The following is a 16,866-nucleotide window of genomic DNA, read 5'->3' as shown; positions in this document are numbered from 1 at the left end:
TACATGTGTGTTCACATATCTTTTCTCTTTCTTACACTGGTGTTAACTCTTTGCGATTTCTGCTGGGTTGCTTCACAGCAAGACAGCTTGCCTTGACTCTACACTGCTACAACAACTTTGTATTGTAATTGCATTTTTATAGCACTTATTAACTTTGTTGAGACATTGAAGTGCTTTATTGTATTTATATTTTGTATTTGTATCAGTTATTTATAGAGTGCACTGTGACCAGAATGGTATCCTGGCGCTAGATTGCTTAAACTCATTGATAATAATAATAATAATAAATGCAATTTGTAGAGCGCACGGCTACCTCAGCTGAGGGGTCAAGGCACTAGCTGCTTATTCGAGGTGTGCGGTAGAAACAAACGGGTCAATAAGACAGGTTGAAAAACCAGCTTTTTAATGCCTTCCTAAAGGCCTGTTCTGAATCCAATATGCGGAGGTGGACAGGCATAGCATTCCAAAGTTTAGCAGTTTTCACCGCGAAAGATCTGCCACCTATTCTGGGTTTAAAGAAGCGAGGAACCTGAAGAAGTCGCAGGTGGTTTGATCTCAGGGCCTGATCTTGATGGTATACTTGGAATCTCTGCCTGAGATAATCCAGGCCCTAATCTCTGGTGACTCTGTAGGCCAGAGTGAGTGACTTAAACTCAATCCTCCTGCTAACAGGGAGCCAATCGAGTCGCCACAAGTGCAGGGAGATCTGATGGAGAAGCGGCACCTTCCTAATCAATCTGGCCGCAGCGTTTTGAATTATCTGCAGCCAGCAGACAAGATTAGCTGGCAACCCCAGATAAAGGCTGTTGGAATAGTCCAGCTGGGAGGTTACCAGGGCGTGGATCGTAGTCTTCCTACAGTCCTCTGGCAGGAAGTGTAACATTTCCTCAGAGCTCTTAACTCCCAGATGCACATAGAAGAGACATGGTGCACCTGCATCTTGAAAGAGTGGGCATTATCAAATTTAAACCCCAAATTTCAAGCCGGATCCACTGGATTAGGTGGTGGGTTCAGCTCTGATGGCCACCAAAGACTTGAGGGTGGTGGTGCCTCATGACTAAAAAACAAGACCTCAGTTTTCTCATCATTAAGATTTAAGCAATTCTCATTCATCCAGGCCGAGATGTTTTTCAGGCATTGCTTAAAGTTAAGAAAGGCTGCCTCTGAGTGTTCTTTGAAAGATGTCACTAGCTGTGTATCATCAGCATAGGAGACTACCCTCACACCCCATGTCTCAATAAGGGTAGCCAGGGGGGCAAGGTAGACATTAAATAGTAGCAGGCTCAGTGCCGAATCCTGGGGTACCCGGCAAACAAGGGGTTTCTGGATGGAGATGAAAGGATGTAGAAACACCTGTTGCGAGCGGTTCTCCAGGAACGACTGAAGCCAAGACGGTGCTGTACCACGCACCACCACTTGTCTCAATCTCTCCAAAAGAATCGGGTGGGCCACAGTGTTGAAAGCTGCGGACAGATCAAGTAAAACCAGCATAGCTGTGGCGCCCTGGTCCACAGATTCACATACTGTTTCTGAGCCTTCAAGGAGGGAGGTCTCTGTGCTGTACCCATCTCTGAATCCCAACTGCAAGTCATGTAAGTGACTGTTCAATTCTAGGAATTCTGCCAGTTGCTTCCGGACTTCCTTTTCCAGAATTTTCGCCAGTGCTGGCAGTAGGAAAATGGGTCTAAACTTCTTGTGCTCTGCTGGATGAGAATCTGGTTTCTTTAATAAAGGCAGTAAAAATGCTTGTTTCCAGATGACTGGGTAAATACCAGTTTTCAGGGAGGAGTTCCAAATCTGGTTCAGCACAGGATTAAGTCAGGGGGCCAGTAGTCTAAAGAAATAGGCCAAGCATGGATCTCTAGGAGAGTCCGACTTGCACTTGGACAGCTCCCTAAGTGACTCCACCGAAGGCAAAGGACGGAATTCAGACCAGATGCAGGAAGAGTCTCGAGTTAGACTTTACAAGTGGGAGGAGGGAAGCGCTGGTAGAGGGAAGGGGGAGTAGGGGCCATATGTATCAAGCTAATAAGCATTCGCAAAGGCCGAATTTCGGCCTTTGCGAATGCTAATTAGCTAAATGGTATGTATGTAACATGTTTGATGCAAAATAAGGAATCGCAAAATTTGCTATTCCTTATCTTGCGATTGCACTTAAGGAATCGCAAATTTTGCGATTCCTTAAATGCAATGTATCAAAGAAAAAATATTCAAAAAATGCCCATAAGGATTCACAAATTACCACCAACTTCTAGTTGGTGGTAAGTTGCGAATTCTTTTAAAAAAGCTTTTTTCCAAAAAACCAAAGGTGCCATATGACGCTCATACATGCCCTTAGGGCATGTATGTGCGCCATATGCCCCCAAATGTTATTTTCAGGGGTGCAGAAGGGTGTTCCTGAGACACCCCTGTGTAGAATTGTGTGAGGTAGTCTAGTGGTTGGGGGGCGGAGTCATGGGAGGAGCAGGAACAGGAGGAGCCGGGGAAAGGAACGAGGCAGTTAGAGTAGGGACAGGGCAGGAGTAACAAGTGTGTAATAAAGCTCCAGTTAAGACAACTACATGTGTCTGTATTTATTGTAGCAGGATGCTACAACTGGCGACGAAGGTGGGATACAGCAAGCCCCACTGTGTGCAGAGCCCCACGAAGACGCCCTGTCCCAAGCAGCTGTGAAAACGCTGCTGAATGGAACCACGCTGCCGCCGCCTGAAGGTCGAGGCCAGCAGCTGTTAAGAGTGGCCCCAGAGTGTGTGAGAGAACAGAGGGGCCGAAAGAACGAGCGCTGAACTGCTCGAGTGCAAAGCGATTCGTCGCGCTAAAAAAAAGCGCCCCACGCTGGAAGCGTGTGTCCGAGGTGCAGAGCCAGTGTGCAGGAATCGGGAGCCCACTCCGACCCTGTGGAGTGCCCAGAGAGGTAGAAAAGGTGCCCCAGAAGTGTGGACGGTGTCCACAGCGTGCCGCCAGCAAGCGCTGCTGAGAGCGCTGAAATCCGAGCCCGGGAGACATCGGACGTCGGAAAACCCCACGCCTGATGCGTGAGGTTTGGGAGGTCATCGGCAAAGAAGAAGCGGGAACTGCGGAGGCAAGCCGGGAGCCCACCCCGATCTCACCTGCTGTCCGTGGTGGCGGAGGAGAAGTGAATCTTGGCGTGGACTGCCCCAGAGGTCGACCGCCGGTGAGTCCTGAGTGCCCAGAGTGAATGAACCGGGAGAGCCAGCCTCGTGTGTGCCTGCAGTGACGGCGGCCATCTTAGAGTCAGGCGCTCGTCAGGACAGACCCCTTGACTATTAGAGAGCGGCCATTTTAGAGTCAGGCATTCATCAAAACAAGCATTGGCAGTTGCATGCAAACAAGCATTGGCGAAAGTGAATCAACAAGCATTGGCGAAGACCAGACAAGCATTGACGAAGGCCAAACAAGCCTTGGCGAAGACCAAACGAACATTGGCAAAGGCCAAGCAAGCATTGGCGAAGGCCAAACAAGCATTAGCGAAGGCCAAACAAATACTGGCGAAGACCAAACAAGCATTGGCGAAGAACAAACAAGTACTGTCAAGAGCCAACAGACAAGTCTGGGCGAGTAGAAACCAACAAGCAGTGGCGAAAGGAAACAAACAAGTATTGGTGCATGGAAATAAACAAACATTGGTATACACAAATAAACAATCATTGGTACATGCAAGTCGACAAGCCTTGGTATGTGCAAATAAACATGCACTGGTAAATGCCAAGAAATAGGCATTGGTAAGGCAAATAAATAAGCGTGGATAACGGCGTGTGAACAATAATGAACAAGTCTTGGCAACCAAAACAGAATAAGCACATGCACACACGAGAATGAATCAACTAACAAGCACGAGCAACCACAAGAGTGACTTACCAAACATGCATTGACAAAACAAATGTCAGCACGGGTGGAAACGCGAACATTGAGAAACGCAAGCGAATGCGCAGTGGCGAATGTACTGAAGTAACACGTGTCTATAAAATAAAAGAGGCACAAGCGAACACAAGGACCAAGCAAAGACAACAGCACAATGGAACAAGCATTAGCAAATGCAAGAGACAGATAAAGACGACACTGAGCACAAACCGAAGAGCGCCGAAGAGAGAAGAGCTGCTGGGCAGAACAGAGGAGGGCAGTCCTACAGAGGACCCCGGAGAGAGTAGAACCATCCAAGTTCAGTCACCGGCGCTCACCGGCGCATACTGTGTTGGTTACAAAGACTATCAATTTCTAAGCAAACGACCAGACCAAAGACGTTGACCAGAATCTCCCTCTCTCATGGCGGAAGGAGACGCAGCACAGCGGGTCACTCCATACAGTGAAGTACCGCCCCCAGCGATGCAGACTGATGATTGGATCTCAAACGACACTGGTGGCTCGAAGCATTAGAAGATTTCTTAAAAGCCAATGGTGAGCAAAGAGAGAGAAAATGTCTGATACTACTCCTCCAGTTGGTGGGTCCGGAGGGCCGATGCCCAATCAGGACATTTTTCAAAGAGGATACAGAAATCTATAAAAGACTCCAAAGGGAGCTCTGTGCCCATCTCAATGCACAGACAGATGTGGATCATAATCGCATGGTTTTCAATACAGCACGGCAGGAACCAGGCGAACCGTTGCCAAATTTCATCACTCGGTTGCAAAGTATGGTACGAGGCTGCCACTTCAACACTTTTACAGATGAGGATGCGGTTCGACTTCGGATAGTTGAAGGTTGCACAAACCCTGACACAAAGCGCAAGATCCTGCAAGGGCATTGGTCGTTAAAGGAAATCATCAAGAAGGCTGAAATTGGAATGCAAATCAAAGCAAGAGAAGGATTGAAGGACGTGCACCTAAGAGCAAACCATCAAGATACCTGGGAAGATAGAACTCAGAAAACAAACAGAACTGAAAGGAGAGAGAGGGAAGGCAGACCAGCAAAAAGACAACGGGAAAGATACAGTGACAAAGAAAGTGACATGGATTACTCAGAGTCAGATTCCTCAGCATCCGACTACTCAAAGTCAACCAAGGATTACTCGGAGTCAAATGACCCAGAGTCAACCATCCAAAAGACAATTCCAAGGAGGTATTCACCCCCCAGGAGTTCCTCAAGGAGTCATTCAAAGTATGACACACAATACTCTGATGAGGAAAGAGCATCAAGTGGGACAGATCGCACTCCTGGACAAGAGGGCATCCTGCACAGCAAGTGGGAGAGAAAGACTAACCATAGAAGAAGGGGTCGCACTGGTCAACACCGGAAGTCGGCGCAGGAACATCAGTCGACAAGCAGTGAAGACGAGTCCAAGGAAACATCTGGCCGGAGAACACATAACCCCCAAATCAGAGGTGTTAGAGCATCAAACAAGCGAGAAGGAGAAACAGGTCGCACAAGACGGACTGATCCTCCACAGCAACGAACCAAAAAAGATCCATGCATCCATGGCTCCCGCGACAACGAAGAGACGGAGAGGAAATTGTTAACTTCAGACAAGAAGGACAAAGAGACAAAAGCTTGGGATCAAGCACAAGGAACAAGCACAGGATCATCAAACAACCTCCCAAATGAGACAGCATTGAAGATGTTCCAACAAAGGCACACGGAGAAGCATCTCAAAGACAATTCAAAGGGGAAGAGCAATTCGTCATGGACTACGGAATTCAAAAATCCAGTACCAAAGACAGTTTCAAAGAAACGTTTGAGAAGGAATGGGGAGAAGGATCTCTCTGACGCGGAGTGCACATCTATCCGATCCTGGAAGACTACGGAACTCAAAAATCCATTACCAAAGACAGTTTCAAAGAAACGTTTGAGAAGGAATGGGGAGAAGGATCTCTCCGACACGGAGTGCACATCTATCCGATCCTGGAAGTCGACAAAAGACTTCTCTGACCCAGAAAGCACGTCTATGGCCAGGAACTCCTCTGGTTCAGAGAGCGCGTCTGTCCGATCCTGGAAGTCAACAAGAGACTTCTCTGACCCAGAGAGCACGTCTGTTCGATCCCGTGAGTCGACCAAGTCATGGTCCCGACAACAGCCATGGCGTCAACCACCCGAACGCACCATAGAACCAAAGGACATCCTTCCCGTCAAGAGCAACATGTCACACACTAAGGTCTCTGAATACTCAGTCACGCTACAAGACAATCTGTCATGTCAATCACAAGTATATCCGGACATAGATCAGACACCGTCACCCCTGAAGGGGTCCGAAAGGCTGACTCAAAGGACCTACAAAAAGAAAACAGAGACAGTGGACCTTAGTCACCGGACGGGAAGGGACCTGCCAGTCACTCCGCAAGGAAAGCCGGACATGTCAGTAGAGAGAGATCATCAGATGAGAGAAAAACATGCCTATGCACAGTTAGCCCACGAGTTCGTCAGACAACCCGAGGCCGTGAATGAGTTATCGAACCAAACCAAGACAGTCTCGTCAGATAACACCGTACTGTCTGGTGTACATGACCCTGAATTGGAGGACAGTGTTGCCCTTGACCGGACAAGACAAGAGGAAGTAAAAGTAGGTGCAGGTGCCCATAAGAGGACCAGAACATTATCCACTCATGAAAGGGACCGAGCATCTGAACCAACCGTTACACCACCAGAAGGAAACATGAGGACTGCAGACTGTGAGAGTAAACAGTCCACACGCAACGTGGTCAAGAATGCCCTGATCAAGACACCGGAAAGATTGACCAAAGCCAAGCCCACCACTGATTCGACACTACTGAGGCTTGAAGAACAGGCTGTCCGCCAACCCGTGTGGTGGATTGAAGAACTGCGAACACTGAGGACATTAAGCTCACTTTGTTAAGAAAGGGGGAGATGTAGAATTGTGTGAGGTAGTCTAGTGGTTGGGGGGCGGAGTCATGGGAGGAGCAGGAACAGGAGGAGCCGGGGAAAGGAACGAGGCAGTTAGAGTAGGGACAGGGCAGGAGTAACAAGTGTGTAATAAAGCTCCAGTTAAGACAACTACATGTGTCTGTATTTATTGTAGCAGGATGCTACACCCTGCACCCTTGAAAGAATTCCTAATTTGCGATTAGCAAATTGCTAATCGCAAATTGCCCCTTCATTCCTATGGGCCTCCTGTCCCATAGAAATGAATGGGTAATTTGCGATTAGCAATTTGCTAATCGCAAATTAGGAATGGTAAGGAATCGCTATAAAAAAGCGATTTTGTTCATACATACCATTTTGCATTTCCTAAATAGCGATTCCTTAAAATTCGCTATTTAGGAAATGCAAAATGGTTTGATGATACATATGGCCCTAGATCATTTGGATATTTTCCTCAAAGTAATCTGACAGGTCAGCGCAGAGGGTGCAAATGTGCTATCCAAAGCATTGGGATTGGTAAAGCAAGTTATCTGAATGTTTGATTTAGTTAGAGAAATATTCCCTCATCATGCTGCGCTTTAGGCTATGGAATTTTTTCAAAGCATTTAGCCAGTGGATCATAGGACTTTCTCCAGGAATGTTCTAATTTCTTACAGAGGCTTTTCTTTGTTTGCAGTTCCGTTGAAAACCAAGGGGCTGAGTGTTTCAGTCTAGAAGACGTCATCGACCTGAGTGGGGCAAAAGTATCTAAAGCCCAAGTGACCCAGCGGTTAAAGCAGGATACATCACTGTCTGGTTCACCCGTCAACTGTGGGATAGCTTCTTGAAATGCCGGCCTCATAGCTTCTGGGGTGACCTTTCTTCAATTTCTCCTCCTGTCAGTAATCAACACAGACTTCGAAAGCTTGGATTCTAAACTGAGGCTGACCAAGTCAGGCGTACAGGTGCCTCCAATTTAAGGTTAGTGTTGTTAGAAAAAATTAGGTCAAGCATATGGCCCGCAATGTGAGTGGGAGCCCACAACGGAGTCTTACCTTTGTTGCACCATACCACCAGCCTCACGGGGGACTACATACCCCACCTTCCAACGCACCAGGAGGCAACTGCGTCACGTTCCCTGCACCCGGGGGGTGCATAAAGGATGCCTCGGGCTCCCGCAGTGTGGGAGCCCGCAACCAAATCTCACCTTTGCAGCACCATACCACCGACCTCACCAGGGACTACATTTCCCACCTTTCAACGTGCCAGGGGGCGCCAGTGTCACGTACCCATGCGCATGGGGGCGCATAAAGGCTGCCTCGGGCACCCGCAGCTTGAGACGTGCGCAGTCTCGGCCCGGGCGAATACCATGCCAAGACAGTCCCGTCATAGTCCGACAGACGCAAGGCTGAGCCCCACCTCTTGATCCGTGGACATTTGGTACTCAGTTATGTCAGTCAGGGTGAGTCCTCATCGGCAGCTTGTCTATTTTCCTTCTAACTGGGACCTCAATTTGTACCTCAATTCTTACAGACCTTCTTTAATTGCTGTGGTTGGCTTGTGGAGGGATATTGCACGTGACATTGGTTAATAAGTACTGATAGAACTGTTGTGGGAGATTACACGTACCTGTAGCCGCAGGGGGAAGATACAACCTCCCACTGAAGTCAGACACAGCGGGCCCCTATACCACACCTGGCTGAATACCACACATTAGAAGTTTGGATGTCCCTTATCATATCAGATTTGTAGCAAATTTAAGGGGAGCCTATTACTCTATCTAGCGATTGACCTGCAACATGGGTAAAAGAAAAGGGGCAAGTAGCCAAACAAAGGCACAGTCAAAGCCTGCGGGGGCTCATGTTTGACATCGATTAATTACCGAACGAGAATAACAGTTTCTCAAATTTCCCGCATACAGCCTTTGGGGACCATTGACATGAAAATATTTTTTCGTCTGCCTTAGGATTTGTCAATGACCTATGTTTCCCACCAATCCCATTTAGTCCTATATTTAATGGGAGAGGGATGTACTCAACCATTGACTATATCCTCATGTCTAGTAGACACTCATCCAGACTTAGGAATTTTGCGACTCATATGAATGTCTTGAGCGATCATTTTCTTTTGAGTGTAACCTTTGCAGTGTTCAGGGGAGTGATAACAACTATGAAACTGGCCACAGCAGCTTTATCGGCCTCTACTTTGAACTCTGGCTTCAAGGCAGCACTGAACTCCTTGGCACCAATGTGGGAGTAAAGGATGTAGCTGAGTCTCGCCTGTCTCCAGAACTCATCATCTTTGCTACGGGGGAATGCTTAATTTGAGCCAGTGGTTTCCGGTGCTCGGTACAGCACTTAATTGTCAACATCGGGCTTGTGATAGTATGCCACAAAGTGGGGCTTTCTAGCTAAGTTTGAGCTGAGCACAACTGTAGTTAATCATTGACACCTTCGGGTAAAGTCCGCGCTATATAAAAATGCATAAATAAATAAAATAAATAAATTCAAAATACATTTAAAATGACTGGCACTGCCTGCGCAGGGGCTGCAGTATCGGAGCGTGGGATGGCGAACGGACAGCATTCTTCAGAGACAAATTCGTCCTGCAAGTTTTCTGCTACCAAAGCCCGAGACTTGTAACCACATCAGTGTAAAATGAATGTATGGAGGTGGCTTGGGAATAATCTCCACTCTCCGTGAGGAATGAGAAGATAAGGCATTTCAGTTGTGCCGAATTCAGCCCAGGCTTAAAGGAAATATAACAATCACTGCACTAAGCATTGTGAGCATTTAAATCCTCTTCATTCGTTTATGATGCATTTTCTGTTCCGATTTTCGAAGCAGGCAGCTCCTTGTGACACTGAAAGGAGCTAAGTATTCATTCAGTGTCTGACGAATGTGAAAATCATATTTGCTCCTAACAACATCAAGGAAGCATTTACAGAAGGCACGTTGTGCGTAGGCTGTACCTATCTGCCACTGGGAAGCAGGGGGAATTCTTTTCATATCTTTGCAAAGAGACGGGCTCGCTTTTCCCTTGACGTTACAGAACAGTGGGTTGCTCTATAAATGATAGTATCAAGCTGTCCACGCTCATATCAGGCTGTAGCTCCATTAAATGATTTATTACAAAAGAGCACTATTTCGTTACTCGCTTTCCTGGTTTGGTTCTGAATATTCACAACAATGGTTTGGTGGGGCCAGAACAGGAAGGCGCTTTATTTTAATTTAAGATACATCTCCATAACAATTGTTTATTAAATATTTCTGTACTTCGTTTTGCATCCATGTGACATGTCGTCAAGCACCTCTTGTTAGTGCTAGTGGTTGGTGGGTAAGGACAGCCGGCTTGCTCAGTTATGATAGCACATGGGGTTGTTGCTGTGCTATTCACTAGGGTGGTACGGCTTCCCCACCCCTTTGTAGAGTGAATTTCGTTGAGACCCGGCGAGCAGGGCCGGCGCTAGGCATGGGCAGTGTGGGCTGCTGCCCAGGGCCTCGCACTCAGCCCACCAGCATAGGGCCCCACACCAGTGGTGTGTCCTGTTGTTTCCCTGGTGATTCATTTGAAAGAAATGTATCTCCTTGCAATTGGGGTCCATGGGAGGGGCCTCTCAAGGATGGTGTCTGGAGGGCTAGGGGAGGGAGGCACTTCCTCTTGTCTCAATTGCAAGGAGCCATTCAGACACTGAGGGACACCCATTGTCTTCACTTTAGTGCCCCTTGGTTTTCACTTTCAGCCCATAAACATTTCTCACACCTTCAGCTCCATAGGAGCTGTAAAAGAGGCGCTTGTAGGGGGCTGGGAGGAGGAGCTGCAGCCCAGGAAGAGTTGGCACAAAGCAGCTTCCAGTGCTGTGTCACTTATGTGAATTAGAGGGGCCTCGCACATTCCCTTTTCGCCCGGGGCCCCGCCAGTGCTTAATTTGTGCTGGTACTTTTCTGGTGCTCAGCACTGTTACTTAATTGCCAGCACCAGGGCTTAAGTCTGTCTGCTACATGATAGTGGTGTCTGTCAATTTAGGTACGAGCATAACTGTTTATTGTATCAGTTTAAATTTCCAATTATTGGTATTTGCCTCCAAATCCAATCCTATAGCTTAGGGGGCCTTTAATAATATGAATTGTCACACTTGTGATGATTAGTAGTGTGTTGGGGCTGTCATTAGCAGTGCTGCCAGGGGCAATGGATGGTGCACGCTCTAGTCTCCTCCTATCGAAGGCCCCGGCACTACGTCTTTTACAAATTAAGCACTGGGCCCCGCAAATACTAGAACCGGCCCTGCCTGCCAGGCCTGGAGTGAAAGGAGTGCCACCACAATTAAAGATGTCTCTGATTAAACAATCACTTGACGTGACTCCGCGGTTTCTTTACAAGCCGCCCAGCAGCGCGCGCATCTTCCTTGGCACGTGACGCAGTCCTGCTGTTACCTGCGGACACTTTGCCAGGAAGAACGGCTCGATAGAGCTTCACCTAGGCTGACATTTTGCAACAATGGTTTAGTTCACAGTTGAACAGCTCCAGTGAATGAAGCTCCGGAATGTTCTTCTCACCCATCCGTCATCTTCGGCTTAGTACAAAAGAGGGAGCCAGGTTGTGCATAGACCAAGCCTTTGTTCCGCGTGATCTGGTGGCAGCCGTGACTGATAAAGGCAGCGCTCGACAGAACAGTTACCTGAAGTATTATGCACAATGGAGGCAATCGGATACTGACTGCACTTGCAACGACCAGAGCAACTTCAGCAAGAAACGGCTTGACTTACTTGTTACCTATAGTAGTCGGTATTCTGATACCGATTTACCGCTGTGCACTGCAGCTCTGACGCATTAAAATCATATTCCTGCCGTCTGCGAATTTGCTATAGGTCCTTATGCAAGCAAGATATATAGCACTCAGCCCCTTTTTGGAAAGCTAAAGACAGCTATTATTGAGGGAAGATGGCGGCAGTGTTTGAAGCCTCTACCGCAGTGGACTCCTTGCAAACCTGGACTGCATTGCCACTGCACCTGCTGCACCAATGATAGCTATGCTCCGGATTCCTGCACCGCTCTACCTGGCATCGCTTAGTTAAAATGGTTTCTGTTTACTCTTCCATAAGGAGTGGTGTCCTGTCATGGAGATAGGCTTTGCCTTCACACTGTGTTAAGTGAGCATGAGCCTAGTAGAATATTTTGCTTCACACGAGAATAATATGTTTTCCTATAGTATCAGGTTTGCTTGGTAAGCTATGTCTGAACAGTGAGTGCCGAGGCCTTCAAGGTTATTTCAACACAGTGGTTGTTGTTCGGTCTGATCAGCGCACGTCCTAGACATAACACATATGCAGCTGTGGCCAACTCAGGCTTTTGGGGCGTTTAATAATGCACTGTGCAGAGCAGGCGCACACACTTGATGAATATTCGCATGCAGAGAGCTGGTGTAGAACATGATGTGATCCCTTTCTACTAAGACCAGAGGTCTGGGGCCGCCCTGCTAAAATCCAAAGAGACCTTCTATAGATATAATATAAAATACTAGCAAGAGAGGGTAAGACTTCGGTGTAATTTAGCCTTCTTCCCTTTAGCATTTTAACATGCTTTCTCCGTTTGTATTTTATGGAACAGTAAGTATGCTGATAACCTTGTTGCTTATAATATGTTTGCTTGTATTAGCTAAGATACTGCGCCTGAGAACACTGCATTAGAAATAAATATTTCAAACTTGCACGTGTCCTCATTTACTCCTCGCTCTGGACTGGTATGTTAGTATAACCAAAGAGTGTTCATGTGTTCCACGTGATCTGAGGTGTTCTAAGTTCATTTTCTGGGTTGTCTAGTCATTGGTGGTGTGTAGGAACCAATGAGACACTGATTGCTAGTCTGGTAGGGGATTTTGGATACTAAGGTGAGTTTTGGCACACCCTAAATCACTGAGGTTCCAAGTCTCTATGCACTGTTTTGTGTAGGAGCAGAATCCCTGCGACATGGCGCCCAACCGTTGGTGGTCTTATTACATGACACTTGAGCAGTGCTTATATCAGTCCTTAACCCCCTTCACTATTGTTTCCAGAAGAAAGTGGTGTCGGACAAACCTACCTATAGTTATATAGGTCTTTTCAAGCTTGAATCTTTTCAAACGGTTTCCTTTTGTATTACTACCCAGTTGTGCTACGTAGGTTCTTACTGTACCACTTTCTTTCTGTGTCATTATGGTTGACGTTGACATACCGCAGCATAGTCGTATTGCGGTTCGCAATCATTTGTAAACTTATAACGTCAGATTAGCTGGCATGGCAGTTATTATGGTGGTGAGTGCGGAAGTAGCTTACCCTTACGAGATTTTCTACTCGTGGGTGACCTTCCCTGCTGTGAACGCAAATACTGGTGTGTTTGACACTTATGCTCCCACTGCTGTGCCACAGGAATATGTTCCGTACAGGACACAGGAAGTTCCGATTAATGCTTGGCAGCACCAGTTTGGTTTAATGGCTCCCTACCCCACACTTTGTTAGTCACAAGGTTAGGTCCTTTGGCTGGATTTACAACGCATCCTCGACATGGAGCGGTTCCTGTTGCAGATTTACAGCTGTTGCATACAGTCGCGATTAGTGTAATTCGGTCGTTAGTACAATACATTACCTGCAATCTCCCGGGCGGGGCCCCAGGTGTTGCAGCGCTTCCAGCCGGACCGAGCGGAATGAAGCTTAGTCCTGTCATGGTTAATTCAGTGATGGGCAAGCTCCCCCAGGATAAGGATGATATGCCTTTCTGGCTTGCTGAAAAATTTGACCAGTTGGAAGCAGTGTTTCCTACCACAACTCCGGTTGAAAAACACAGGATTCTGACAATTAGTTTGCCGAAAGGCTTGATACCAGAAGCTGGTGACTGTAAGTCTTGGGGTAAGATTTTTGCGGCAGTGTATACGAGGTGCTTTTGCATGCCGTCAATGACTGTCCTTCCCTCGGTCATTAAGCATGTTCAAGATGAGCACGGACCTGAGGCAGTGGTTGAATTGGGTATGCGGCTGTACGGCAGTTTTGACGTAGTTTCCGATCTTGTTCTTGCGAATGTCAAGGGAGATGCGGTAAGCTTTCAGGTGTCTAATGCTTTGCAGGCTGTTCCCGATGCCGATAAACCCCAACAGTTACCGAGAATTATTACCGTGGGCCGTAATAGTTTGGGTGTCAAGCCTTTCTCTACAAAAGAGAAAAAACAACCCCAAGGGCAGAAGTCTGAAACGGACGACCAGCCCAAGGCTAAAAAGCAAAATTGGCCGACAAAACAGAAACAGGGTAAACAACAGCAACAGAAACAGGGTCACGTCCTGCATCACCAGTGCCTGCACCTACAGAACGTGTTTATGACTTGGGCGATTGCGCGACGATAAAATCATCTGATCGTTTTCAGGTTTCTGAACAACGCTTTCCTCGTTCTTCTCAGGACTCATCAGCCTACTCGACCGGTGGTGGAGGAGGCGGCAGAGGTCAGGGTGGCCAGCAGGGACGCGACCAGCCCTGCCCGAAAGACAGTAAAGGCAAGCAGGACGATTCAACGCCGAAAAGACCCAGTTTCAGAAGAAGAAAGTTGCAGCTTTAACAGCGAGATATGCCACAGATAGTGAGAACGCAGCTTCGGAATCAGATATGGGCGCTGACATTGTTGGACAGCGCGGCGGAGATTACCATAGTGCGAGAGGTCCTGCGTCCACTACTGAAGGTGACAGAGACTGACCAATATGTTGTTGTGGAGACAGCTGATACCAGAGTAGCTCCCCCTGATCGATTTTACAACATAGCCCTTTTAATTGAAGGTGACGTACAACGTACCATAAAAGGGGTATTTTGGGAAAATCTTACAACTACCTATGACATTTTGTTAGCGGAGGCTGACTGGCCCCCACCTTTTGTTCTAGCAGCTCCGAGAGGGGAGGAGGTGATCCTCCCTAGATTCGCGCACACAGTCTCGAAGGAGCATGCGCTGAATTTGCAGAAGAGTGGGCTAAGGCCCTTGCGCCGGCTCTGTACCGTACACATTGTGGTTTTGATAAATTTTCCCCACACCATTAGATTCCCTTGCGGTCTCTGCCACAGCCTCAACCTCAATATCCCATCCGACGTGAAGCTAAGGCTTCCGTTGCGGAAATCCTTGAACAATTGGAATATCAAGGCGTAATTAAACTTGTGTGTCACCGATGAATAACCTACTTTTTACTGTGACCAAGCCTGAAGGTTCGTACCGTGTGGTATTGGATTACCAGCATTTAAAGTCGCATTGCCGTACCTGTGCAGTGCAGAATACCCACGGCTCTGCTTTAGTGGATGGTCTTGTGCGTAAACGGTTTAAAACCACACTTGACATCTCCAATGTTTTTTTTGCCCACAATTTGGATGGTCTAAGTTCCCAATGGACCAGTTTTACCTGTGGCGGCAAACAACGCCAATTTAAATGCCTAGTGATGGGCTATAAAAATAGTACGGGCGTGTTTGCTGCCCGTATAGTCTCTCTCTTGGAGAGAGTCACTACTGATGTGTGTTCGTATGTGGATGACATATATCTCACAGACGACGAGCTTTGGGCGCATCTGTGTCGCGTTGACCGCATATTTTGTAACTTTGCGGACTTTGGTTACAAATTCAACTTTGCAAAGTCTCACATTGCGGAGTGCACAGTGTTGTTCCTGAGCTCAACAATGAAGGTTGATGATTGGCTCCTCACTTCTTGGAGAAATGCGCACAACTGCGCGCTCCTACAACTCTGAAAAAATGACAGTCCTTGCTGGGATTTTTGAATTTCGGGCGTACTTATATTCCCGAATATGCCCAGCGTATCAACCCTTTGTATGCTTTGATACAAGCTACTTTTACCAAATCTTGCTGGCTGCCAGAGCACTCAGCCATTTTGCGATCTTTGCAGGCTGATCTTCTAGAATCTAAATTCTTACTGACTCGTGTCAACCACACCAACCTGGTGATAAGAATCATCCCTGGGGCGTTGGGTTTCACGTACCTTACTTTAACGAAGAAGACACAGTACCTATTGCTTACAAGTCACACTTGTACACTTCGGCTGAAATGCGGTTTTCCTCTGTGGAAAAAGTTTTGACAGCAGTGCAAATGGCTATTCTTAAGGAACGTGCACTGTTGCAGGGAAAACGCATATTGGTTGTTACCCCGTATCCTGCACTAGAGGCAGTGACAAAGGCCAGTGTACCAAATTCTAAAGCTTTGCACCCACGGTGGATACAATGGGCAGCATCATTGACATCTCCGGATGTCACGTTTGTTTTTGATGCCTCCTTACAGTCGCAGGAATTTTTGCAGTATGAATTTGTTCATCCTGCGCCTTTGGCTATGCGGCCTTTGGAGGATTTTCATTGCATCATATACACTGATGGTTAAGCGCAAGTTGGGCGTGGGTCTAAGCACGCATACGTTTCCGATTGTGCCATTGTGGTACGTGCCGTGGTGAAAAATGAGTTCAAGTCCAGAGTCGTGCACACGCAGACTTTAGGGGACTGCACCGCACAGCTGGCAGAGCTTCGTGCTCTGATGCTTGCATTGGAGTAAGTGGATCCTACTGTGACAACTCTTATTGTGAGTGATTCTTATTATTGTGTCCAGTCTTACAATGAAAACCTGTTCTTTTGGATTCAGAATGATTTTCGTGATTCGAAGGGTAGCACAATTAAACATAAAATGATCTGGGTCTGAGTGGCGGAACTTAAAGAAAAGTTACCACTCTTGTTTGTGATTCATACTCTTGGCCACGAGACTTTCGGTATTCACAGAAGGCATTTAGGAGTCGGAAAGTTAGGAGTCCTAACTTTAATACTACTAAACTGAGAAAAATCCTAATTTTAAGACTTTCGGTATTCACAGAAGGCATTTAGGAGTCCTAAAGTTAGGAGTCCTAACTTTACTACTACTAAACTGAGAAAAATCCTAATTTTAAGACTTTCGGTATTCTCAGAAGGCATTTAGGAGTCCTAAAGTTAGGACTCCTAACTTCTGTGAATACCGAAATGAGTAAGTGCCTTCTGTGAATACCAAAATGGTAGTAAGTTTAGGATTTTG

This window comes from Lissotriton vulgaris, chromosome 4_1 (genome assembly GCF_964263255.1).
Source record: "Lissotriton vulgaris chromosome 4_1, aLisVul1.2, whole genome shotgun sequence".
Classification (NCBI taxonomy): Eukaryota; Metazoa; Chordata; class Amphibia; order Caudata; family Salamandridae; genus Lissotriton; species Lissotriton vulgaris.
This window is presented reverse-complemented; position numbering follows the sequence as displayed.